At 42.8% G+C, this 27128-nt stretch overlaps 1 pseudogene; it reads left to right on the plus strand.

Annotated features, from left to right (window-relative positions):
* The first annotated feature begins 24175 nt into the window (after positions 1-24175).
* On the plus strand, positions 24176-25173 carry LOC101041794 (small ribosomal subunit protein eS1 pseudogene; annotated as a pseudogene).
* Positions 25174-27128: the final 1955 nt, after the last annotated feature.

A 27128-nucleotide genomic window follows, 5' to 3' on the forward strand; every position in this document is an offset into this window, starting at 1 on the left:
TGGCAGGTCCTCTCCTTTGTCCTCAGGGGTGTTTGGAGCTAACTTCCAAATCTGTGAGTTTCTTAGACGTTGAATTACCTCCCCACCCTCAAAAAAATTCAGGAGATAGGTTGCTGCTAAATACATGTGTAACTTACAACTTGTATTTTTCCTTTAGCCTGCATGAGTTACTTCTTAAGCCTTAGGTGGGAGAGTAAAAAGTAGGAAGAGATAGAGATAGCTTTCTGATAATTCCCCTTTATCCTTTCGTTCCCAAATACTTGGTGTGGGTGTTTGTAGCTAACACTGAGCATAGTTCTGAAATCAGTAAATTTCCCCATAAAATGGCAGACAAGTTCTGGCTGAACACCAAAGCAAATGGAGGTCTTTTTAGTAATATTCAAAGCGTTTCCTCTTCCTATTTGCCTGTCCAAATAAACCCAAGCTTGCAAATCCAGTTAAAATCTTGTCTTTTTATGACATGAAACCTTTCCTGACCAACCCAGTGCACCCTGACCTGTCCTTCTCTGCTCTTGACTCAGTTATTCATCCAGCCTCTTGAGACCACATTGGCAAGGTTGCCTCCCACTTGGATTTAACTCTTCACATGCAACCTTTCTGCATTAACCCATCCTCCCTCTGACCACATATAGAGCTTGTACTATCTGTAAATTTTACTGAAAATCATTTTTGGTAATGATCTTGTAGAAATGTCTGCCTTACCCCCCTACTCTCAACATCTAGTGGTTAAAACTTTGGGCTTTCTGGGTCATGGCTATACCCTGGGAAAAGCAGTGCCCACCTCCACAACACACACACACACACACACACACACGACCGTAAGCTAAAGGGGAAGTTGCTGGCAGCTTCAAAACTCTTGCTTCCAACTGGCCTGTTGTCTCAAGGGTAGAACTACTCAGCCAGTTTGGGTGCACAACTAACTGGCTCAAAATAAAACTCCAGGCCTCCAGAGTGTGAGGAGCTAATAAATCCTTAGTGAATAAGACTTTCTAAATTGAGTTTATTTTATGAGGCAATTTGAGAGCACTTCTGGCTTTTTGTACTAGAACAGCAAACTGCAACTGTAAATATTAACAAGATGGGGTTGAGGGGTTGGGAGGTGTGGGGTAAGGAAACTGGGCATCAGACATGGTTCCAAAACAGGATTGTCCTGTTAAGTGAGATTCCTTATCACTGACCCCTGCTCGCTAATCCAAGCTACCTTTAGGAAAATGCAGTTTCCAGAAAGACAAAACACTACATACTTGATGGAAGGGGACAGCGCTCTGCTGTGTTAAAAATCACATGAGCATGATTATTAATTCCATATTTGTCAAATTAAGGGTCTTTTTCAAACACAGATTCTCCCACACTACCTCCGTCATTTGTAGAACGTTTTATAAACTTGAGTGGCATGTATGTGCCTGTGTGTGCGAGTGTGTGTGCGTGTGTGTGTGTTTGGTTGCAGTTGTTTTGTGTTTGCTAAGTGCCAAGTATATTCCTTTGTGGGTTGCCACAGAGTAATTTGATAAAAGTTAACAGTTATAGAGATAGTTATGTGCCTTATGGTTTACATGGATCATCTCATAATCATATTGCTATTACTCCCAAATTACAGATGGAGAAACTAAGGCCCAGGAAAAATCACCTGCTGAAGGTTATACAACTTGCAATGTACGTATTGTATTATATAATATATCATATCACATTTTTTTTTAACACAGGGTCTCACTCTGTCGCCCAGGCTGGAGTGCAGTGGTGCGATCTCGACTCACTACAACCTCTGCCTCCCAGGTACAAGCGATTCTTGTGCCTCAACCTCCCGAGTAGGTAGTATTACAGGCGCCCACCACCACACCCAGGCTAATTTGTGTATTTTTAGTAGAGAGGGGGTTTCACCATATTACAACTTGCAATTTAAACATAGAGATTCAAATGTAGGTCCCCTCACTCCAGGGACAGGCTTCCCAGCCCGTTTAGTGTTGCTTCAAAGGCAGGGAGTCAACAGACCAAAGCTCCGAGGTTCTAAAGGAGATTATGAGCCTCGTTGGAGGTCTGCACTGAGGCCCTCACCCTAATGGGTAAGTGGACTTCTCCACTAGGCAGAATGCATACACGGTGGGAGGCATTTCTTGGTAATGGGCACATTCCCTGGGACTTCCAGCATCAGGTGGCAAGCAACCTATGCTCTTGCCTGGGCTCTGCCTCTGAAAGCTGCGTAAGCCTGGGCAGCTCATCCCGCCTTTATATTCTACGTCAAAGGACAGAGCTGTAACTCAGCAAGGAGCTGAGAAAAGGCTGAATCAAGGCCAGGGAGGAAGATGGGCTTTGGAGGTTCCAGAGTGTGAGCCACGGCATTAACATCACAGAAAGCTGCCTCCTGCTCTTTCTAGGTGGGCAGCTTGTCTTTGCTAAGTCCCAGTGAGTTTAGGATTTAGGCTGATGTGATCCAAAGATTATACCCTTTCCTAGGATACTGCAGTCAACTCATATGGCGTCAAAGTCTCATCCAAAGGACTCTATCACCAGAGGGGATATGAAGTCCCTTTCCTCCATCCACTTATCCCCCCATCCCACTCTGATATCCTCTGCCCTCCCCAGCTGAATCATCCCCAAACCCCACTGCTTTGTGGATAGGGCAGGTATGTGGTGTGGTAGGTATGCTTATAGCACTGTTAGGACTCCTGTGTCTCCACTCAGAGACAGTGTACTTGAAGAACAATAGCCAACATCAGATGGATCATGACACAGGACATTAGAACAGAGTGCATCTGCCTCAGTTTTGATGGAGACACCAAAACGACAGATAGCAGTATGTCAAAGGAAGTGGAAGGCAGACCTTCCAGGCAGACATGCACAGTGTAAGAATTTACAAAGAGAATGAAGACAAATCTGTTCCATGAGGCCTCAAGCAGATTAAGGATACAAATTGAGTCACAGAAGGATCTTAAATTGATTGAAAGAGACTCCTAAAATGCCTCTTCCCCCATTTCTCTTATTGGCCTGACCCGCTGTAGAAATCCCACCATTCCTTTGTCATAGCCACATGTTAGAGTTAAAAATTTCTTTGAAGGGAGTGGTTTTAGGATGTGATTTACCACTCCACTCTCGTTTCAGGGATAGGGATGAGCTGCCTCTAATAACTCACCAAAGAGGGTCTCCAAGGCAACCACTCAGGATGCGCTGTTGTGTGGCTTCTCCAACAGAAAACACTGGGGACTGGTACCTGGCTCATGTCTGAGAAAGATCACAAAGGACTATATACTGAAGTCTGACTCTGGCACAGGAAATGTAGAAGTTGATTTAAAAAAAAAAAAGCAACTGCGTGGTGATAGCTGAGAGAGGCTGCTGCAAAGGAACAAGCCCATGAGTGACATGTGAGCCACTCAGAAAAAAAAAGGCATGAGGTCTTCATGGACCCTGAGAGGGATGCCAGGAAGGGGCTGGCAATATATCCAGTGTCCAGAAGCTGAGGCAGGAGTCCCAAGGAACACCTGAAATAAGAGGACAGGGAGAGGGACCCAGTAGGAAAACCCCAAAGAACCTACAAAAGCACTCAACAGAGAGACACTTTCCAGGCTCCAGAAGCACATATCCACGCAGCCAGTAAAAACTGTCCTCTTCTCTCCTTCTCTCTCTCACCAATTAATGGGGGAATCAAAACAGCAGCAAAAAGGTGGTGAGAGAGTAGAGGGGAACATAGGGCAAGATCCCCCATTCCCACTCAAAAACTCCCAAAGTGAGGAGGTGCAATCTTGAGGGTGGAACAGGGAAATATTTCAGTTGGTCTAGATCAGAATTTTGATTTATATCTTTAGACTGGCTGTTCCCATTCCTGAACTGAGTCTGTGTGAATGATAGGGGCTGCTGGACCATCTGCTTCCTAAAGATAAGCATGGAGGCCATGAGCCTGCCCTCCAGGGGCAGAGAACGGATCTCCCCAATGAGTTAGTCTAGATATAGAGAAGGCAGTGTTCTTCTCTTTCCCTCACAAGTCCTGCTTCTTCCCTCTATGGGTTATAAGCAAAATGGCTATAACCAACAGTCTAGTTCAGTCTCTCAGACAATTAGAGCAAAATGATCTGATGGGTTCTCTCTCCATTCCAAACAAGGTCTTCTGTCCTTCACATCTTCATCCCTCACCACAAACACTCTGGCCTGGCAGCAGCTTCCCAAGGAGCAAAGAACCTTCATGGAGTCAAAGAGACCACTCAGAGGGTCAAGAAGGTCACAAAGGACTTGAACCTCCCCAATATGCTTTCAACCCCTTCATTGGGCCCGATGGAGTACAATTTGGGGCTGCTGAAAAGTCTCCTACTCCTAAAATGTCTCTCCTCCATTTCCCTCATTGGCCTGACCCACCGTAGAAATCCCATCATTCCTTTGTCATAGCCACATGTTAAAATATTCTGAGAAAGGGGAGATACTTTATGTTCATCTTTCAAACCTTATTTTAAATTACTATACTTCTTAAAATTTTAATCTGTGGTTTTTGATAAACTTATATTTCATGTATTCCTTTAATATTATTTAACATTATGATATGGTTTGGGTGTGTCCCCACCCAAATTTTATCTCCAAATGTAGTTCCCATAATCCCCAAGTGTCATGGGAGGAGCCTGGTGGGAGGTAATTGAATCATGGGGGTGGTTACCTCTCCATAAGGTTCTCATGATAGTGAGTGAGTTTAACATGATCTGGTGGTTTTATAAGGGGATTTTCCCCACCTTTGCTATGCACTTCTCCTTGCTGCTGCCATGTGAAGAAAGATGTGCTTGCTTCCCCTTCCACCACAATTGTAAGTTTCCTGACACCTCTCCAGCCATGCAGAACTGTGAGTCAATTAAATCTCTTTCCTTTATAAATTATCCAGTCTGGAGCATGTATTTAATAGCAGCATGAATGGACTAATACACATATCACCACAATTTAAGTATCATGAAATCAAATATAATATTGAATGTGCCTTAAAAAATACATGTCTCTTCAGAAATTCTGATCCTTCCATATGTGGGGGCTCACGCCTCCACTGCCACATTCTCTTGGTGGAATACCAGCTTAGAACTGGAAGAGAGCATAGCTTAGAGAGAGAGAAAAAAAGCAAGACTGCCCCATACTAGTTGGTCAGAGGGTGCAGACAAAAGGGAACAGGCTTGCTGATGATGGTACCAAAATAATAGGTTGTCATCTTAGGTCAAGGAGGCACAGCAGGCATGTCGGGATCTTAGGGTTTAAATTTTCTGACTTCTGATACAGAACCATAATTTCTTCCAAAAGGATAGAGAGTGGTATGTTTGGGTTTATGACTGTAAAACTCTGTCTCATAAATAGCATCCCATTTCTTACATACAATAATTCATTGTTCATCTATAAAGATGTTTGAGAAAACCAGCTGGGAATCAGAGCATGCAGGAGGCAATTTTGAAACCAGTTTTGCACCTTGTAACAAGCCACATGACCCTGGGCACCTCTCTTACCTTCTCTGAAACTATTTTCCTCAGTGGTAAAAATGGGATAAAAATAAATATCCTGAACATCTGCTGTGAAGCCTGAATCATCACTAGAAAATATGTTGAACACAGCGCATTGCACACAGTAGGTGTTTGATATCATTTTCAGCAATTTTATGACAGAAGCTTTCCCTACAGACTCTGAATACCAGGAGAAGCAAAAAGATGAGGGCTTCAGGGCCCCAAAACACAAACTACAATGTGAGCAAGATTTTTCCCAACGGGTATTGATACCATCTGCCTGGAATGTCAGACATACTCATAGCATCAGCTGGCAAGCAGTGGCCCCTGAGCAGATGCTGCTTCACTTTTCCTGTCTTGGGATCTTAGGAGATAATCATTATAGGAAGAACCTGGGATAATCCCACCCCCAGCTCACTGCAGGTCAACCAAGGGAAGGGATATGGAGGAATTCCAAAGGTGCTTAGCAGCTGAAGAGGAAAGAGCTGTAGAAATAGATAATGGGAAAGCCCCCAAAAGACTTTGTCAGTTTCCCAGTCCTGCCCCAGCCTCTCCCTCCTTCCATGGACTCTCCCCACCCCTTCCCTCATGCCAAACACACAGACACGCAGAGAATTAATTTGAGTCACACAAAGCCAGTCTTGTCACACTCCAGGCTAGGAAATGACAGGCTGCATTATCTGTGCCCAGCTATTCTTTTGTTGGCACTAACAGGAAGGCTTCCTACTATCTCTGCGGTCTCTCCTTATTTACAGCCCCAGGCGGCAGCCTCAGCAGCCCCAGCAGGTGCCTCCAGCCTGACTCAGGATGGGCCCCTCCCCTGTTCAGACAGTTTTGTTCCTAGAAGGAGGTCTCACACTCAAGCTGCACAGGACTCCAGGAGTCAGGTCTTGTCCTTACTGGGGGCAGATAGCACTGGGAAGATGCAGAGAAAAGGGATGGCAACTCATACCTGGTGTCCCTGGCTTGATAAAACGAGCCTGATCCCCAACTTTAAAGGAGGTTCTAGCCTGCTGGGGGCATCCCGACCCATCTTATAAGAGAAGTGTGTTCCTAAGGCTGTTTCTTAGCCTGTGAGTAAAACACAGCCTCTCTCCTCACTCCCTCTTTCCCAGCCACTACAGAGATCCCCTCCCAACTCCCTTCAGTGAGAAGTCTGCGAAGATCCCACCCCTGCTCTATGCCTGTCCTTTCCAGCACCATGACAGACATTATCTTACTTAAAAACAAGGTAGGCATTTTTGTACTATAATAAAGCATTTTAACATCGACGTAATTATACATATTTTACATCTGGGAATAACGAAGAGTAAGGATGTTAACTAACATACCCAAAATCACAAGTTTAGCAAGCAGTAAGTGACGATTTTAACTACATTTGCCTACCTGCAAAAACAACACTGTTTATTACAACAAACATAACAAACTGCCCTCTGGATGTAGACAAGTATGTGGGGTGGGCAATCAGGTGATTACCCCCCAACCCCCATTTACTCCCGCATAAGGGCTCTTTGAATTAACAACAGCCCTAAGCTTCTGTGCCACCAGTCAGATCTCACAGGGTCTGGAGAAGTCAACCTGTTGGCCCCAGGACACAAATGAATAAATGACCAAAATGCATGTCCCCTTGCCATAGCATAAAGCCACTGGCAGAAAATATCACCCAACCTGAGACTACATTTCACAGCCTACCTTGCACCCAGGGCAGCAACGTAGCTACTCTTACCAATGGAATGTGAGCAGAAGTAGTGTCCTCACCGACCACAGGCTGAGGTTTTTAAGAAGTAAATTCACCATCTTCACCATTGCTTTCCCTTTCTGAAGGCAAAAAGTACAAACTCCAAAACGTGCTAGTGGTTCTCAACGCTGGCTACACATAAGACACTCCTGAGCCTTTTTAAACCCCATTACAAGAGCCACACCGAAAACCAATTTAACCAGAATCCCCGGAGTGGGATCCTGGTATCAGTTGTTAAAGCTCCACAGGTGATTCACATGATCAGCCAACACGGGAACCACTGCCCTAGGCGGATGGTGAGTTGCAAGTTGGAAGAAACCTGGGTCTCTAAACAGTGCAAGGAGACAACTCACTCGCTAACAATGAAGACATACATTTGACTGTAACAGGGAGAAATAAATTTCTACCATTTTAAGCAGCTTTGGAAATTTATTTCTTATAGCAGCCAGTATTATTCCAACTAATGTAGTCCATTGGGAATCCAGATCTAATGGAATATTTTCATTTTTATTCCAAAGCAGAGTGAAGTTGCTTTTTGCTGCCACTATTTCCTTTCCATGGGTAGGGCCCAATCCTTGATGTCTGGGGACTAAAAGGCACTTTTCTGTGTCCATAGATCCATGGAATCAAGCTGAACTGTGCTGAAACAGCAAACAAGCCACCGTATTTCACATATAGAACAAATACCACTTCAAACATCTTGTCGTTTGTCATGTTAGTTTATCCTCTGTCTTAGTCCATTCAGGTTTCAATAACAATATCATAAACTCACAAGAAAACAAAAATTTACTTTTTATAGTTCAAGAGGCTGGAAAGTGCAGGATTAAGGTGCCAGTAGATTAGTGTCTGGTGAGGGTTCACTTTCTAATTCATAGATGGCCATCTTCTCACTGTGCCTTCACACAGTGAAAGGGGCAAGTAAGCTCCCTTGGGCCTCTTTAATAAAGGCACCAAATCCTATTCTTGATGGTTGGGTCCTCATGAACTAATCGTTGTTTTGAAGACCCTCCCTTTTAATACTGTTGCTTTGGGGATTCAATTTCAACATATGAATTTTGCAGGAACACAAAAATTCAGACCACTGCATGCTCCTAAGATGTCTGAGAGGAGGACCTCCTCCTGAATTACATGATAATATCATTTAAAGATATGGGAGAAATAATAACCCACAAAGGAAAACTAACCGTTCCAAAACATGTGGTCAATGAGTGGCAGAGCCCAAATCTAGAGATAATTTTGTGTATTCTAATGTATCTAATTTACCAAAGCAGAGTTCTTTTCAGCATACTCTGAAATTCTTACCCATTTGTTGGAGTCCCCAAGACAAAAGACAGGAACTAAGTTGCCAAGGGAGAAGATCCAAATATAAGAAAAGGAGACTGAGCCAGGTGAAAAACATGGGCTAAGCTTGGGGTGTGCCTCAAAACCCTGTACAGTGGCATCAGATCCTAGATAGAAGGGGTCAGGATTGACCCCTTTTGGGGTCCCCTTATAGGGCTTATGAAGAGACCCTATATCCAGAAACAGGGCGGATCCACAAGCTCAAGCTCTAATGTAAGGGACACACTACATTAGACAAATTAGTGTAACATAAGGGACACAGCCTGGTCAGCAAGACTTAAATCCCTTATTGCAGCGTCCTCTTCCCTTTAGGGGCAAGTATTGCTCTTTTCCAGTCTTCTGCTAAAATTTCAGTGTACCCTGAGCACTGAGTCCCTGCCACCCCAGGGTAATGAATTTCAGAAGTTTCTCACTCCTTCCCCCTCCCCACCCAGTAAGAGAGACCTGGGAAAGCATAAGAAGACTTGTTTAAAAAAAAAAAAAAAAAAAAAAATCCTGCTAATTTCAATCCCAGAAGGTTGTCAAAGGCTGGGCTTGCATCCCACTTTGCCAGACTCCAATATAGTGCTGAGTGGGGATGTGTGGGAAATAAAAGAGGCCCAAGTTTGCATAAGAAAAAACCTAGAAGTCATAGTCATGTCCCTGACGATATCACTGTGGCCCACACTCAATTGGGCTTAAGCAGCAGTGATACCCCAGTAGAGCTTATTTCCTTTAGCAATGCAGTCTGTTCACACTGCTTACTGACTGACCATGTCCTGCCCTCTAGACAGGTCACTGCAACCCAGAAAGTGCATTAGGAAGTACCTTCAAAGGCTTTATCTAAATCATTTTTTTTTCACATATGCAACATTTATTTTTTAAAGGAATGGATTTTGAGAGAAAACAACATGGCGCAGAAATATGGAATAGAAAATAAATACAAATGTAGGCTATTATGCTAATTGTTTTATAACCACAACAAACTAGTACAGAGAATGCCCTGTACAAAAAACAAAGGTTCAAACATCAAGGTGTTCCCTTAGCAAGGCTGAAAATTTCAGTCTCTGGTATTTGGAATTTAGGCTGCAGTCCTTGTTTTTGGATGGATCACTGGGTGTGTGGCACAACAACAGTCCATGCTTTTTTTTTTTTTTTTTTTTTAATGAGATGGAGTCTCACTCTGTTGCCCAGGTTGGAGTACAATGGCCTGATCTCAGCTCAATGCAGCCTCCACCTCCCAGATTCAAGTGATTCTCCTGCCTCAGCCTCCCAAGTAGCTAGGATTACAGGTGTGCACCACCACACCCAGCTAATTTTTGTATTTTTAGTAGAGATGGTGTTTCACCATGTTAGCCAGGGTGGTCTTGAACTCCTGACCTCAGGTGATCCACCCACCTCAGCCTCCCAAAGTGCTGGGATTACAGGCGTGAGCCACCATGCCCAGCCTTTTCAGTCCATGCTTTTAACCAGATTTGAACAGAAGAATGGCCACTTGGCCCAGGTAGAAGTAGATGAAGTGTTTGGTTTCATGTGTCACGTAACTACCAAAGTTCCTCCCCACGATGCAATGCCAGGTAGGATTGTACTTCTTATCAAATTCCTTCTTGATATGAGCCGCAATGTCCTTCTCCCAGGCCCTGAATTAAGGGAAGCTTTCACAGGCTCACCACATTGCAAAACTATGATGGCACCATTCCCATCATAGTCTACATTAATGTCACCCCCTGGAGTTGGGCAGTGCACAACTGGCATAGCAAAGCACTCTCAATCACAGCCCTGCCTCCTGCCTTCTGTTTGCAGGAAATTACACCTCGTCCAGCTGAATGCAAGATAACTCTGACAGGAATTTGCTGACTAGAAGATTATCAGCTGGCAACACTAAATAAATATTAGGCAGCAGCTTAAAATAGAACAGTCCCTTCCACTTGCCCTAGCATTTGGTAACACCCTGAAACATATTATATTTAAATTGAGTTACCGGTTCATAAATCTGTTTCCCTCACCAGATTATAAGCTCCACAAGGTAAGGGATGCTATCTTATCCCAGCACCTGACACAAAGTCTGGCACATAGTAGATGCTCAGTATCTTTGCTGACGGATGGATGAGTGAGTAAATGCATTCTTTTGTGAATGTTTTGACTTGGTACAAAATTATGCCAAACACTGTTTTAGGCGCTGGGAATGCAACAGTAAACAAAGCAGGCAAAAATCCCATTTCTGCCCTCATCGAGCTTACATTCTAGAAATTTAATGAGTAAAATAAATGAGTAAAAGTACCGAATAAATTTGGGCTTGAGGGAGCAGTATACAATAATAGTTGACACTTACTGAGTCCTAACCACATGCAAAAGTCTGGACTCTCATAATCTAGGCCATAGGGTGAACTAGTTAAGAGCAAAGCTGCAGAATCATACTGTTGAGTTATCCCCAATTCTGCCATTTGCCAATTATGAATCTTTGGGCAAGTTATTTAGCCCCTCCTAGCCTCAACTTCCTCAGCTACCAAATGGGCAAAATAACAGTTACTGCGAGCACAAAATTACATGGCTCCTGCAGAGACCATTTAGGCTGGTTCCTGGTATACACTAAGCATCCATAGGTAAATAGCTATTGTAACTATCCCATTTAAGCCTCACATCAATAAACCCTATGAGACAAGTAACAGCAGCATTTTGGTAATGCATATACTGAGGCTTTAAAAAGTAAAAGATATTATCTACGGTTATACGGATGAGGACTGACAAAGCCAGATTCAAACCATACCTGTTCAGTTCCATAATCCATGCTCTTAACTGCTAAGACTTGTGCAAAGACCGGCCTTGCCACAGTAACTGTCACAAGGAGCCTAGAGGGATTATGGGAAGAGCCTCTGCCCAAAATATATCCCTACTAGCCAAGTACAGTGTTTATTGGCCTTTCAAGGTAAAACATCATTCCAAGTTCCTTTTATAAAGTAAGAACCCCTTTGACTAATGCAGATGGCCAGCTACAAAAGGATCCCCAGAGAATGAAACTCTGAGGCTACTGATTTTATTCTAGGTTTTGTTTTATTTGGGGGGTTGGACTGGAGACCAACTTATCATCTGGGAAGATCAGGCTTGGGCAGAGCTGCACTGAGCTGGTAATATGAGGACTCCAAAGGAGAAGTGGTTACAGAAGGGAAAATTATCATAAGGATACAGCAGATTGTGGGGCATCGTATTTTTGTACATTCTAGAGCAGAAAAAAAAAGCAGGTAGAGATGGTGAGAAGGTGATACCACTGGAACACATATGTGGACAGACTCAGTGCAAATGCAGCCCTTCAGAATTGCCCCTCATGATTAATTCCTTAAACTAACTTATAAGGAGGAAAAAGGTAAGTTTTCTACCACGCTATAAGCACAGACCATTCTAACCTTCCTCCTCTGGTATCACAGAATAGGGACCAAGAACACAGGAGAGATACAGAGTGAGCTGAACCCATCCTCATCTCCACTGAAGAGGAAACATAGCTGACCCCAAACCTCTAAGAAAGCTGAACTGGAGGGGGTCAAGGATTTCACTCCAGCATAGAGAGATGAAAAGAGACGAGGAGAAGAAAGAGAGAAGAGGAGATAGAGAATGAAGGGAAAAGGGATCTCCCACCATCTCAGACCTAAGCAACAGAGCAGGTGGAGTTTTCTTCTCCTGTTCCTTTGGATGCCCCTACCCCTAAACATTTTTCATATTACCCTTTCCAAAATCTGGAATGAAAACTCTACCCATCCACGCGCTCATCCACCCAGCTCATCCACCCACTCCTTCCCACCAACCACCATAACGGGACTCTGTCTGCTCTTAGATCACCCACCCATATTAAAAAATATCAATCACTATATTTCCCATAGACAAGGAAATAAACAAGATCTAGACCCTAGAGACAAAGAAGGAAGAATGGAATTGCTGAGAGAAAGAAAAAAGAGCAAAATGTGTAAAGTTCACTGTTGAGGTTTATAAAACATTTTTAAGACTGACATCTGATCTCTGAAGGCTCTGGAATCTCTTTTTCAGGTTATTTCCCTTTTTCAGGTTTATTTCTTCAGGAGCTGAAGAAGTAAGAGGGAAAATGTTCAAATATCAGTTTTGGGGTTTAGGTCTGTCTGTTTGACAATTTTGCTCCAAGTAAAATTTCACTTTAATATCAATTGAGTGTTAAATTTATCAGTAGTGCTAAAAAGTCCCTATTCCTTGGCTTATTCTAGAATGGCCATAAATGTAGAGATTATGGATAGGTGAGTGGGTGGATAGGTAAGTGGGGTATAGGTGGATAAGTGAATGGATGGATGGCTAATATAAAGATGGATGGGTAGATGGAGAGATGAACAGGTAAACGGATGTAGGTATAGGTGAATAAAAGGATGGATAGATGGGTGGATAAATGGGTGGATCTCCATATCACAAAGAAAAATTTATTCTTTCCTTTCAGACAGTATATTTTTAAACAGTGGTCATTAGGAGTTGGCATATGGCATTGGAAATGGTACCATAACTAATTTAGCTTTCTATGTGACTAAAGTGTATTTAGTCAGACCCATCAAACTCATATAAAGACTGCTTTCTCATCGAGCCACATTTTTCAGCCATTCTTTGATTTTCTTTGCACTCCATCCCTCAGATATCTCATTTTCTCCCACAGCAAATATCATACCTACTAGAAGAGAATTCCAGCATCCCCAACCCCATCTCTGGCCCCTGTCTTGACCTCCTATTCTGACCTACTGTCTTCTCTCCCCCAGTCTCCTTTATGTTCATCTGGATGCCCCAGTATCACTTGAATCCCAACATGCCTATACAATTGTTGACATCTCCCTTCCCATATCAGTCCTGGTCCCTTATCTAAAGCCTGCATTTCTAAAGACATAATATCTCCATTCTCCAAAGTTTTAATAATAAACCTAAAATCAGTTTTTATTATTTTCTTCCTTCCTTATGTGATCAATCACTGTCATTTTATCTCACTATTGCAAAAGCCTTTTGAAAATGCTCCAACCTCTGATTTCTCCTCTTTACAATCAGTACTATGCACATACTTATTGATTCCTTTATTCATTAATGCTACTCAAAGTATTCATGCCTCTACATGCTGGGTGCTGAGCTCTACCCTAGGGATTCAGAGATTAATGAAACACAATTGAGACCTGAATTATCTCAAAATCTCAGTAAATACTTTATAAAATAATACATTGACTATATCTATCTCCTTCTCAAAACTTTTGGCAGGTCCTTTGTCTGGGGTCTATAATCATTGCCAAAAACTGGTTATATTCTTGATCTTGGAGGCTGGGTTTTGGTGCAAACTGAATTTAGTGCTTATAGAATCACTACTTTGAGTTGCAACCAGCCATATCAGAGCCTGGGCCCATACCGTATATGTTCTCTTCTCAGAGTTACGATGTTGAGACTTGGGCTGATAACGAGGGGCTCAAAGAAATAGCAGAATTAGCTAAAATTAAAATATTGGTGATAAATCAAGTAGTCATCTGGAGCTAGGAATGCTGATGCTGAAAGAGCATAAAAAACAATACCAATAATAATAGTAAAAACAGTCTCTTAGAATATAAGAAATCAAGAAGTGCAACACCAAGTTAGCAGTGCTGACACTTCTAAACCACACTGGGACCAGACCCTAAAAGTATCAGAATGGCTCCTGGGAGGACCTCCATGATTTATCCTGTTTAGCATTCCCTCCGATGGGGGCCCCAAAGGAAAATTCTCAATAAAAACAATAGTAATGATTTAAAAAGAAGAAAGGAATAAAAGGAAGAAAAGGAAAAGAAGAAAGATGGTAGGGAGAAAGCTGACATTATACGAAGGCTCAGTAAACTACAGAGATAAGCTGGCTCTTTTCAGATTAAGAATTTCCATCTCCAAAAAAAATCACCCTCTCCCTGTCATTCTGATATTCAAATCCCAGAAATCTTCACTCTCAGGTCTATAGAGGGAAGGGAAAACAAAAGGAGACATAACAGAGAATGTGAGCCTGATAGGCTGAAGCTCCCTTCCCTCAATCGTGGATTTTCAGCTGGCTTAGGGACTTTGGGGCAGGAAATTCTCTGAAGGCTGTGACTTATCCACAGAAAGCAGAAAGTGAGGTGGGTGGAAGCCGGCTCCAACAAATAGAAAATCTACAGATGGGCAGCACACACTGAGTGTATGCCCTTCCTGAACAGAGCACAGAGGCCAGGCCCAGATAGGAATCATTGTCAATTATTTCAGTCATAAAAACCCAGAATGTTAAAACCAGAACATATCTTCACATTCTATCTCAGGAACCAGAAGCTGACAGACACAGATGAGCAAGGACTGGAGCCTGATGGACTGCCTAAAACCCCAGGAACAGTCATTTCACTTTTTCTCACCCCTTACTGTCTTCTAAAAAGAAATTAATCTAACAGATTAATTTATGTCATAAGCTTTAAAATTCCAACAGAGCCAAAAGGGTTGGGTTGGTTGGCCCTCTATCTCTTTCAGAGACAATCAGATGCTGCTAAATGTTTAATCCCCAGTCTTGGGAGAGAATGAAGACTATCTCTAAGGATATGGCTTCTGAGTACCTGAGGAGAAGAAAGGGCAGAAACAGAAGTGGATAGGTGCCCAAGGCTGTCGGCTTTAGAGGAAAGTTTGAATCTCAACCCTGCCACCTGCTTAGCTGCTTGATCTTTCTGATTCTCTTTTGTAAGCTGGGACTCACCTACCTTGCAGAACTGTTAAAAGGATTGATTAAAACAGTGTACCTGGGACAAGTATTGCTTCTCTTTCCATTCCTTTCCCTACAAGATTTGATATTTTTCCTTAAACCAGCTCTAGGCCAACATTCTAACCACTCTACTCTACTTAATTGTGGCCACCTTTTTGCCTATCAAATGTTGACCAGCTCTGTCCAATGACAGTGAAGGAAGCAGATTTGGATTTACTTTTCCTTCCCAGCTACAATTCTTGGGGAATTTTAAGGCTTGTGGGGGGAAAGCTCTTTATCTGAGTTAATAATGGAACCAGTGATAGAGGATTCTGCAGCCAACAGACTGCCACTTTGGTTATTAGTCCTTGCTGCTGGAAGGTGCTTCTTCTCTGAACCCAACACTCTGTTCTTGGACATACCTCAGCCACTGTCCAGGAAACCTGAGTTCTGGTCCATACTCTGCCATTTACCTGCTAGATTATCATAGGCAGTTAATTTATCCTCTTAGAACTTCATTTTCCAATGTGTAGACACGCTTTGGATAATAAACATGCTTGACCCGCCACAGAAAGTAGTCATAAAGATCACAACAGTTTTAAAAGCTAAAAATGCTTTACAAGTTTAATACCTTATTAATGTTATTTTTATCTGGATAGCTTCAAGAAATTAATGTAAAGTATTTGAGAGGAAGGTGTCCACTTCAAGAAGACACTGCCCTTATGAACTGAAAGAATAGAAAGAAAGGAGGGAAGGAAGAAAGAAACAAAGAAGAAAGCAGGAAGCAAGAAGGGAGGAAGGGAGGAAGGGAGGCAGTCAGGGAAGGAGGGAGGGAGGGAGAGAGGAAGAAGGAGGGGGGCACAGACGGAGGCAGGCAGGCAGACTAGGCAAATTCTACCCCATGTGTTGACAAGCTGCTCTGTTTCTACATGTGCTTGGAAGAGTTGGGAGGATCAGAGAAAATTCGTATATTTACAAGCTAAGCAAAGAGAAAAATGCCATCATAAAAATTGAGGGGGATGGAGGGATAGATAATACAATAAAGCAATACAGAGTGTCCTATAACCACAGAAACAATAACAACGCTAAAACAGAAATAGCTTATTAAGTTAAAACAACAGTAAATCTGTCAGAACAGCCCATAGAAACTCCATCTTATGATAGTAAAAAGCCTCTACCAGGCCTATTGTCTTATACTTTCATTAAACTACAGTTTTATAAGCTAAATTATTGCCAGTTCTTGCTCAATTCCCAGAATGAAATCTAGTTAAACTCTTAATTTGGGAGATAAATCATTTGCAATTGACAGGGACTTAATAGACAGTTCCCAAAGCCTGACTTGACTTAGGAAAACAGGGAACCGAGGCATAGACGCACTGAGCCCAACAATTTGGATTTCAGATGTTATCCAGATGTGACTGGTTGTGATTGCACAGAGGGGACTGTCCAGGCCACTCTCTAAGACTCCCCAGGCACTTTCTGACAAAGCCGGAGTGGAACAAGGAAGCTGATGTTTCCCTCCTTCAGCTAAGAGGGAGTTCACAACACAGGGGAAGGTAAAGTTCAAACCAGACAACTCTACTCCCTCATCAGCAAACTAGGTCTGTAGTCCTTGCAAGTCTGCACACCCACCCACCCACCGTATGTACCAAGCAGCCGGTAGCTGAGGAATGCAAGCGTTCTCTTGCTGGTTCAGCACTGGTTCTAAACCACTTACCTTACCCAATCCCTGGATTAATTTGCTCCCAACTCTCTTTGCTGCTAAAGGGATTGATTTTTTTGCTTTGTCTGTTTCCAACTTTTACTAACATCATGGTTCTCTACTACCATATCCTAAGGTTCTCCATCCAGCAAGCCTGCCTGCAGCTGCCAGCCTCCCAAGCCAATGCAACCCCAGGGGCCTCCGCTGGGCTCTGTTTTCTGAGAGACCAGTCCTCCCTCTCCTAGGATCATGAAGGTGAATAAGCATGGACTTGACATTGACTGCTACACACAGAACTATTAATGGACAGGGATGCGGGCACCGGAAGGCACACATGCTGCCCCAGGCCCTTAGTGCAATGAAGAATTAGGTATTGGGTAAGTGAACGTAAAGGAGTGCACTTTGGATAAAGTTATCTAAGTACCTGTTTGGCTATGACTGCCTGAATTTCCTCTGGTGTCTGGTGGACAGGCATTTTTGTGGCAATATCTCAGAAAAGCATTCTTGTTTTCAGTGCCACCTACATATCCAGTTTTATAAATGAAATTATTTCTACTACTTGAAAACTGCCAAACATTACCTAAAGACTCGACAGAGCCATGTTATTTTTTATACTGCTTAGTACCCCCACACAATAGCCACCCACCTCTCTTCCACTCATTCAAACCCCAGCCCACTCCCACCTCTCCGAGCGCCCTACCTCACCCACATACACCAACCAAATAAATATCCTTCCCAGGCTCCATCTCCCAAACTGCAGGCCTGATTCAAGCTTTTCCCTCTACCTGAAATGATCTCTTGCACAAAGCAAACTTCTCCCAGCCTTCACAACCTTGATCAAGTCTCACCTCTTCCATGCAGCCTTCCTTGGTTCCACCATGTTTGAAGTAATCTCACATCCCTGGTATGCCAAGGCACCATGCTTCTAGTCCCATTAAAGCATTTATCCTTGTCTACCTAGTATAAATGGGAGAATTACTGAGAAAGAAACCGGTATGAACATTGTTTTCCCTATATCCACCTGAGAATAAGGGAGCTAACAATGTTTTCTTTCCAAGATCCAAGCTGATTTTTACAAACACCAACATGCGCGTGCGTGCGCGTGCACACACACACACACACACACACAGATTCAGGGGGGAAGGGATTTAAGTTTCAGGCCCATTAAGGAAGTCTGAGGTCAGGTGGCTGCGGGAGAAGCATGGACATGGACATGAGTGCTATGAGGAGAAAGGGAGAAGCCAACAGAGGTGAAGGAAGTTGAAGTTCTTTCGAGACAGAGGTTAAAGCAAGATTCTAGTGCCCTCACTCAGAGGCAGTGCCCTGGATTGGTGGGATAGGAGATTGGGGGCTGTCAGATGGCAGTCTGTAGACACTGGGGGAGGCATAAGAGGCACATCTCTGTGACTTCCCCCAGAGCATCACGACTGGGAGACAGAGGGACAGGATCACTCTTATATGGCCACTCTTAAGACAAGAGGACAAATGTGAATATGCAAACACCATGGTCCAAGGATCTGGCTCCTCCCCAGTCTGGGGAACCAGGTAAGCCTCGGACTCTTCCATGATCTCACAGAGTCAGGGAGGAAACCCTAATAATGACTAAGATTTAATTTCCCATCAAACAGGTAGATGGAGACTGATAGCAGATACACTTGGATCTATTAAAAAATTATGGCATGGATTGTATGAAAAATTCAACCCTGCTACATTGGTGTTCAATCATTCATGGGTGTGTTTGCCTTCCCCCCTGGATTGGAAACCTCTAGAATCAATAGTCTTCTCCTCCCTCATCTGACGCTTCCCTACCCTGCCTCAAGTTTTCCTAGTCTGCATTATTGAAAGTCCCCCTCACCCCAGGTCACAAAATAAAAACTAAAGGAAATGGTGCAATTTCACTGGTTGCAAGCCACAACCAGAAAAGGCAAGTGGGGAGATCATCTTCCATAAATCCCTAATTCTGCTGGAAAAGCAGCCAGAGGCAGCTGGGGAGCCAGGCTGCTGCTTTGTTTTTGCAACTCTTTCCATTGCAGTGCCCTTTACATATGCAACCCGGGTGAAATGCATCATAAAAGGTGACATTTTATCACAGCAGTTTGTAAATTTTACAGAAGCAGGCTCCCTGTAAATCACCCAGCTTCTTCCCTCACTGACTTTATTACAGCAAATCCAGTCATGGATAAACTGTATGCCAGTTTACTTGAAATTTATCTTTTTTATTCAAGCTGAACTGAGTCCTTTTAATATTCTTCTCTCTTCTAATGATAAGGCATAATGATAACCTTATTTTCTATTCAGACAGCTTTAAGGACTCTCATTTCTCTAGAAATGCAGCTCCTACTCAGGGCTTCTTTTCTCCCAGAGCCATTTAGAATTTGTTTGTTGTGTCAGAAAAACGAGCGTACCTCCCTGCACCAAGTCTTTTAACTCCCTAGAACTTAACAGTTATTTTTACTCCTCATTTTCCCACAGCCTTTTCCCTCCTACAACAGCTGTGCCCACCTAGCCAACTCCCAGGGTCCCCTCCTTCAGATCAGCCATTTAGGGATCAACAGCTACAGGGAATTGCTCACCCACCCACCCCCCTGTGCTGCCCAATACATACGGCTATTGAGCACTCAAAATGCAACTAGTTCAAATCGAGATGTACTGTATGTGCAAAATGTACCCTAGATCACAAAGGTTTTTATATCAATTACATGTCAACATAATAATAATTTAGATGAAAGAATAATTTGGTTAAAAAAACATACTCAAATTAATTGTACCTGTTTCTTTTTACTTTTCAATGTGGCTACCAGAAAACTTAAAAATGATATTTGTGACTTGTGTCGTAGACTATTGGACTGTGCTGCTCTGGGCACCTCCTATCGCCTTGCTACATGAAGACTCACTTTCTCCAAGAAGTTTTCTCTGACCTCTCTCATCACAATGTTCTCTTCCTCCTTAGGCTTCTATTTCACTTACAGTAAAATCTCACAGTTTAGCAGGTGATGGTTATTTTTGCCATTCCATACCCACAGGTTTCTCTGTATAGACCCATGAGAGCAGGGAGAGTATTTTATAGTGACTTGAATTCCTCTTAGCACTTTTGATAGTTCTTGGCACACAGTGAGGTGCTCAGAAGGAGGGTGGATGAATGGGTGTGAAAGAAACAAACAATTCTTGAACCTCACTGGCAGAGTGCCAGGACCTACTGATCAGGATCACAGCTATCTACTAGATTACAGTCTTCTTGAAATGAGGGTACCTCTTCTGATGTCTTCATATCCCTATGCGGCCTGAGTGCTACAAACAAGTAAGTGTTTGAGTGTGTACTAAACTGACTGAGATCCTGTTGTACCGGGGACAAGACAAGGGGTTTCATCAGCCCAAAGAAGGAAGGGCAGATCCAGAAATGGGCTCCCTGCTGGGTAGCAGCCACAGCCACAGGTTAGCTCCTTGACTCTAGACCATTGTGGAAGCCTCCACCTGAAACCATATTCCTAGAATATAATGCTTTGATCACCTCCTTGCCTCATTCAAGAATCTGCTTCAGATCCTTTTTTGCTATGGGACAGTGTCTGAATCCTTTATTTATTTTTTTAACTTTTATTTTAGGTTTGGGGGCACATATGAAGGTTTGTTACATAGGTAAACACATGTCACAGGGGATTGTGGTACATATTATTTCATCACTCGGTACCCAATAGATATCTTCTCTGTTCCTCTCCCTCCTCCCACCCTCTCCACTCAAGTAGACCCCAGGGTCTGTTGTTTGCTTCTTTATATTATACCAGGAGACTTGTGGCTAAGGATAATCATCTCCAGCTTCATCCATGTTCTTGCAAAAGACATGACCTCATTCATTTTTATGGCTATATAGTATTCCACGGTATATATATGTACCATATTTTCTTTATCCAGTCCGTCATTTATGGGCATTTAAATTGATTGTATGTCTTTCCTATTGTAAATAGTGCTGCAGTGAACATTTGTAGGGATGTGTCTTAATGGTAAAATGCGTTTTATTCTTCTGGGTATATACTGGGTCAAATGGTAGTTCTCCTTTTAGCTCTTTGAGGAATTGCCATACTGCTTTCCACGATGTTTCAACTAATTTATACTCCCACCAATAGTGTGTAAGTGTTCCCTTTTCTCCACAAACTTGCCAGCATCTGTCTTTTTTTGACTTTTTAAAGTAGCCATTCTGACTGCTGTGAAATAATATCTCATTGTGGCTTTGATTTGCATTTCTCTAATGATCAGTGATATTGAGCTTCTTTCATGTGATTGTTGGCCGCATGTATATCTTCTTTTGAGAAGTGTCTGTTCCTGTCCTTTACCCACTTTTTAATGGGCTTTTCTCTTGTAAATTTATTTAAGTTCCTTATAGATGCTGGGGAGTAGACATTTGTCAGATGCAGTGTTTGCAAATGTTTTCTCCCCTTCTGTAGGTCGTCTGTTTACTCTCGTGATAGTTTCTGTTCTGAGTCCTTTAATGCGCCAATCTGCCTCCCCACCCTCATCTCGTACTCCACAGGACATTCCTTCCAATTAGTCTCCCATCTGTTCTACAGATCGTTCCAGATATGTGTGCAGGATGATCTTCCTTCCTGTATCAGCCTCTCCTTTCCTCTCTGCCCACCTGACCTCTACCTGTGCTAAAGACTTGGTTGAAACCAAGCTGGGGAGCTTCTCTGTGAATCCTTCAACTTCTCCAGCCCACTCCAATCTTCCCATCCCTAGGCACCTAAAATCCTATTTGTAGTCACTGCCAAGTTCAATGTACTGACATCGTGTTTCTCCAGCCAGATGACGAGCCACTCATCTGCAGGAACCATAGCTCATAAACTGTTGCAGAGTGCTAGACATATGTAATGCTGAGTCAATTTAAGCCAAATTGAATTAAGCCAGTTAAAACAGTACTACTCTGAAAATGATCATGTCTAGTGTCACCACATGACTGATAAGGAAGAAGGTAAGTCCTCAAAGTGGGCACAAACAACTGCAGCAACCTTGAAAGGAAGAAAGGAAGACCATCTGTCTTGCATCCGAGGATGAAATAAGCGAGGGCTAAACAAGGAGCCACGCTTTACAGGATGTGGTGATTTTGAGGTTAGGATGAGTTTTTTTAGGGCCAAGCAAACCCAACTGAGTGTTAGGAAATTAAACCTGTGAGGAGTCAAATAAATTACCTAACCCAACTCCTCATGTTACAGGTGTGAGAACAGTGGCCTAAGAAAGGGGAAATGATCTGCCCAGGGCAGCAGGAATAAGTGGTGACAAGGTTCAGCTTTGATTGCCAGCCTGGTATGAGGGTGTTTTTCCTTCTACCCACAAGGTTCCCAAACCTTGGCCAAAGAACAAGCTGGATCAATACCACCCGGAAAGCTTTTCTAAAAATAAACACTGTAGGTGCCCATTTATAGAAATTTAGAATCACCAGGGTGATGTGGGAATCTGCATTTTTATAAAGCTTTCCAAGTGGCTCTGACACATTTCTAGGCAGAGTCAGTGGCTACCACACTGTTCTTGGTGGGGCCTCCATGGAGTTGATGGCCCAGGGGCTTGATACCCTTTTAGGGATCCCCTGGTATATGAAAGGAAGAATCAGAAGATGAGCACGTGAAATAATCTCCTCCCCATGGCTTACTGGCCAGACCCCACCCTGCTGAGATCACACAGAGACTGCGGGTGTGGCCAGGGGAAGGTATGACTGGGAGAAGAAGTAAAGATGGAAGGAGGCCAAGGGAGAGGGGTGGTACTTCTGTCCAACCCGAAAGGTTCTTATCTCCTGATATTCACTGCCCACCTTTATATACCATTTGGTTAAAAGCTAAACAACCCAGCCAGGTGCAGTGGCTCACATCTGGAAACCCTGCACTTTGGGAGGCCAAGGCAGGCAGATCTCTTGAGGTCAGGAGTTCAAGACCAGCCTGGCCAACATGGTAAAACCCTGTCTCTACTAAAAATTTTTAAATTAGCCGGGTGTGGTGGTGGGCACCTGTAATTCCAGCTACTGGGGAGGCTGAGGCAGGAGAATGGCTTCAAGCCAGGAGGCGGAGGTTGCAGTGAGCCGAGATAGGGCCACTGAACTCCAGCCTGGGCAACAGAGTGAGACTCCATCTCAAAATAGAAAAGCTAAACAACCCAATCAAGAGAGTAATGAATAAAATATTGAGAAAAGACTTTAAAAGGTATTAGGTTCTGAAAATTACAAAAAAAGTTGTCTGGATAATTTGGAGAAAATTACAATGTAGGTGAAAAGCTCTGTGAACTTTCAGGCACCCTTCCTTGTATGAGACATCTTGCCTTGCAAGGGGCCTCTCAGCAACTATAGCCAAGTTGACCACATACATACCCTCGATTGCCTGCTCCACAGTGTATCTCAGCTGAAAGCACTGCCTGGTTAGTTAGAGTCCACGGTCTCAGGGCGTTAGTTCAAGCTCTTAGTCAGAGACCTGAAATACGAAGCTTGAACTTAGTGCTATGGGCAAACTTGGGATTTGGAATGAAGGAAAATGAATGTCAATCCCAGCTCTCTAGCTTGTTTTACACAGTCATTTATCCTGTCTAAAATCAGTTTTTACAGCCAAAAAATAGAAAAAGAAAAAACTTCTACTTCTCATGCGAAGATTAAGTAACATAATATGCTCAGAAAACATCCGTTCTTTTTCTGGATTCTAATTCTAGGGAAATATCATTTGCAGAGGTTCACACGCATGCACACATATCCACGCACACCTTGATCACTAAAAATTATCTAGACCCCCGCTTCTTAAAGAGGAATCTGTGGGCCAGCAGCATCAGCATTACTCGGGAGCTTGTTAGGAATACAAATTCTCAGGTCTCCTTCTCAGACCTACGGAATCAGGGTCCCAGAGAAGCCATTCTCTAGAAGTCTGATTAAAGCTGGAGGTGTGACATTAGTAAAGATTCTGGGGGCATGTTTTAATCCTGGACTTAGAGAACCAGAATATCCACAGCCCTGGCCTTTTCAGAATCCTGTTTCAATCTAAGGAGGCTTTGAGGAGTTGAGTCACTAGGCTATCCAAGACCCAGACCAGTGTGATTCACCCTATTCTCAATTGTAATCTGACCTTAAAATAGGTGAATTCTGGGCCTCAGGGATGCTAGTCTCCTTGTACAGAAATCAGATCACATTCTCTTCTTGGCAGAGGATGGATTTCAAATTTCAACATAAGCTCAATTAGGAAGATGTACTTAGCCTACAACTAGAAAGAATGGATGTCTGATTGATGATGAACTGTAGTTCCTGAAATATGGGGAAGATTCAGAAAGGCAGAAAGGAGATGAAGGAGGACACTCCAAGAGTAAGAGAAAGAGTGAGCAAAGGCAATGAAGGGAAACTGTACGATGAGAAAAAGCCATCAATGAGAAAACCAGTTATGTCCAAGTGGAGGATTAGAAATGGAGAACTGCCTGTTGGCTCTCTGAGCAGCACCACGGCGGTTGGCAAGAACAAGCGCCTTACGAAAGGCGGCAAAAAGGGAGCCAAGAAGAAAGTGGTTGATCCATTTTCTAAGAAAGGTCGGTATGATGTGAAAGCGCCCGCTATGTTCGACATAAGAAATATTGGAAAGACGCTAGTCACCAGGACCCAAGGAACCAAAATTGCATCCAATGGCCTCAAGGGCCGAGTGTTTGAAGTTAGTCTTGCTGATTTGCAGAATGATGAAGTTGCATTTAGGATATTCAAGCTCATTACTGAAGATGTTCAGGGCAAAAACTGCCTGACTAACTTCCGTGGCATGGATCTTACCCATGACAAAATGTGTTCCATGGTCAAAAAATGGCAGACAATGATTGAAGCTCATGTTGATGTCAAGACTACCGATGGTTACTTGCTTCGTCTGTTCTGTGTTGGTTTTACTAAAAAACGCAACAATCAGATACGGAAGACCTCTTATGCTCAGCACCAACAGGTCCGCCAAATCCGGAAGAAGATGATGGAAATCATGACCCGAGAGGTGCAGACAAATGACTTGAAAGAAGTGGTCAATAAATTGATTCCAGACAGCATTGGAAAAGACATAGAAAAGGCTTGCCAATCTATTTATCCTCTCCATGATGTCTTCATTAGAAAAGTAAAACTGCTGAAGAAGCCCAAGTTTGAATTGGGAAAACTCATGGAGCTTCATGGTGAAGGCAGTAGTTCTGGAAAAGCCACTGGAGATGAGACAGGTGCTAAAGTTGAACGAGCTGATGGATATGAACCACCAGTCCAAGAATCTGTTTAAAGTTCAGACTTACAGTAGTGGCAAATACAAAGTTATTTGTGAAAAAAAAAAAATGGAGAACTGTAGAAAGGGACAAGAAGTAAAGGGCCTTCAATGCCAAGCTCAGAAGTTTAGAGTTTATCCTGTAAGTCATGAGGGGTCTCAAATGTTTACATGCTTTTGGTTTGTGATCATTTATTTGTTTATGGAAAAGATGTTGCCCACATGTATGTTGGAAAATAACCCTCCATGAGTCTGGCTTGTCTGCAAATCCCAAGCTATCTCTTTCTTCCCAGAATAGCAAACAACCTTGGAAACTAGAGATGATATATTTCTTCAGGTCAGAGGAAGGAATTGTCTCTTGACCAATGTAGTAAAGCTTAAAGATCCTTCCCCAGAGATATTCCAGAGTAGTAAAGATAAAGACTTCTACCACAACCTGGAGAAGATTGACTTACTTCTTAAAGATAAGGTCTTTACTAACAAATGAATGATGGGCACGTTGCCAACTCAGAAATGAAGGATGGGCAGGTTGTCAACACCTAAATATAAGATTAGAACTTCCTAATTTGGGGGTTCCTCTCCTGTAATGCACCCCACTGCACATATAGCTACAATCTGGTCTTCATCATGTCACCTGTGGATGTGGGGCTTGGAGAACTAGTACTAAGAAATTACCCTGGCCACAGCTTTTGCTGTACATATGACTCTTTTTCTCTGACTCAGAGATCTTCTGCAGTGTGTGTGTGTGTGTGTGTGTGTGTGTGTGTGTGTGTGTGTGTACAACACACTGTGGCTGGCTACATTATTAGCTTTCATGTAGAGTAAAATCCCAGACCCTGAGCAGTTTCTGATTTAATAATATAGTGGGCTTAAAATAATTAAACAAGAAACGCAATGTTGTTGACCCAGAGTAGAAAAAATATATAATGTCACTGTTCAGCAAATCAAATATGAAAAGATTTAACGCTCTTTTACAGGCAGTGACTAAACTCCCTGGCCTTTGTTCTCATCTGGCCAAAAAACCTTCTAATTAAGGGCTGAAAAACTTCTTATTACTATAGCACAAGTCTAAGCAGTCCAGCTCTGTGCAGAGATATAAGCCCAACAGACTTTGTCAGTATGAGGAAAGTGACAAGAATTCTTTAAAGTGTGAATTAGAAGATTTAGTATGGCATGGAACAGTGGGAATGGGCATTAAGATAACTAGAGCTTCAGAGATGCAGTCCATTTAGAAATGCAGTCTTAAAGAATTCTATGAGAAGATGCTGAAAAGTCTCCTTAATTAATAATAAAGTCCATCATTCAGTAAAGAAACCATTCTAAGGCAATTCAGCGTGGAATGTGAACTGCAATGAACATAGACAAGAAATTAAAAAGCAAAGTGTTGAAAAAAGAGAAGCTGAATAGAAACCAGGAATGGCTAGTATTTTTCCAATTCTTATTAAAGAGAGATTAGGTAATAAAAAATTATACTATGTCATGATTGCAGTTCTGCCTATAAGTTATATTTAACTCCTCTGTAAGTTATATATCCACTCCATAGTGTGGACTTAGTCATCCAAAATGAATCTTTTTTATTATCTTTAATGAAATTCTGTGGGAAAAGTGCTCTCTACCTATTGTAAGAAAAAGTTCCTGAGGCACACTGGCAGACCTAACCATCTCAGGAGTTAACACTGAACTAACCACAAGAAGTCACAGTGTTACAAGAACATGATACTATACTTATAGCCCAACATTCTGGATCTGCCACTCAGCCTGCTCTATCCAAAGCCACAAAGCCACCTCCCTCCATAGGATAAAAACCTACCTGACAAGAGTCTCCTTCACAACCCTAACAACCTCTCCCCCTCCATTCTCATCTCAAATCCTCAGAGTACCACCCACCCCATAAGCCCACATACACAGCAGAAAGCAGAGCCAGTTCACCATATGCTTTTCATCTTCATCCCAAGTTTTCATAATTCCCCCAAGAAAGCTTTGTATTAGCTCA

The sequence above is a fragment of the Saimiri boliviensis genome, chromosome 1 (genome assembly GCF_048565385.1).
Source record: "Saimiri boliviensis isolate mSaiBol1 chromosome 1, mSaiBol1.pri, whole genome shotgun sequence".
NCBI classification, from domain to species: Eukaryota; Metazoa; Chordata; class Mammalia; order Primates; family Cebidae; genus Saimiri; species Saimiri boliviensis.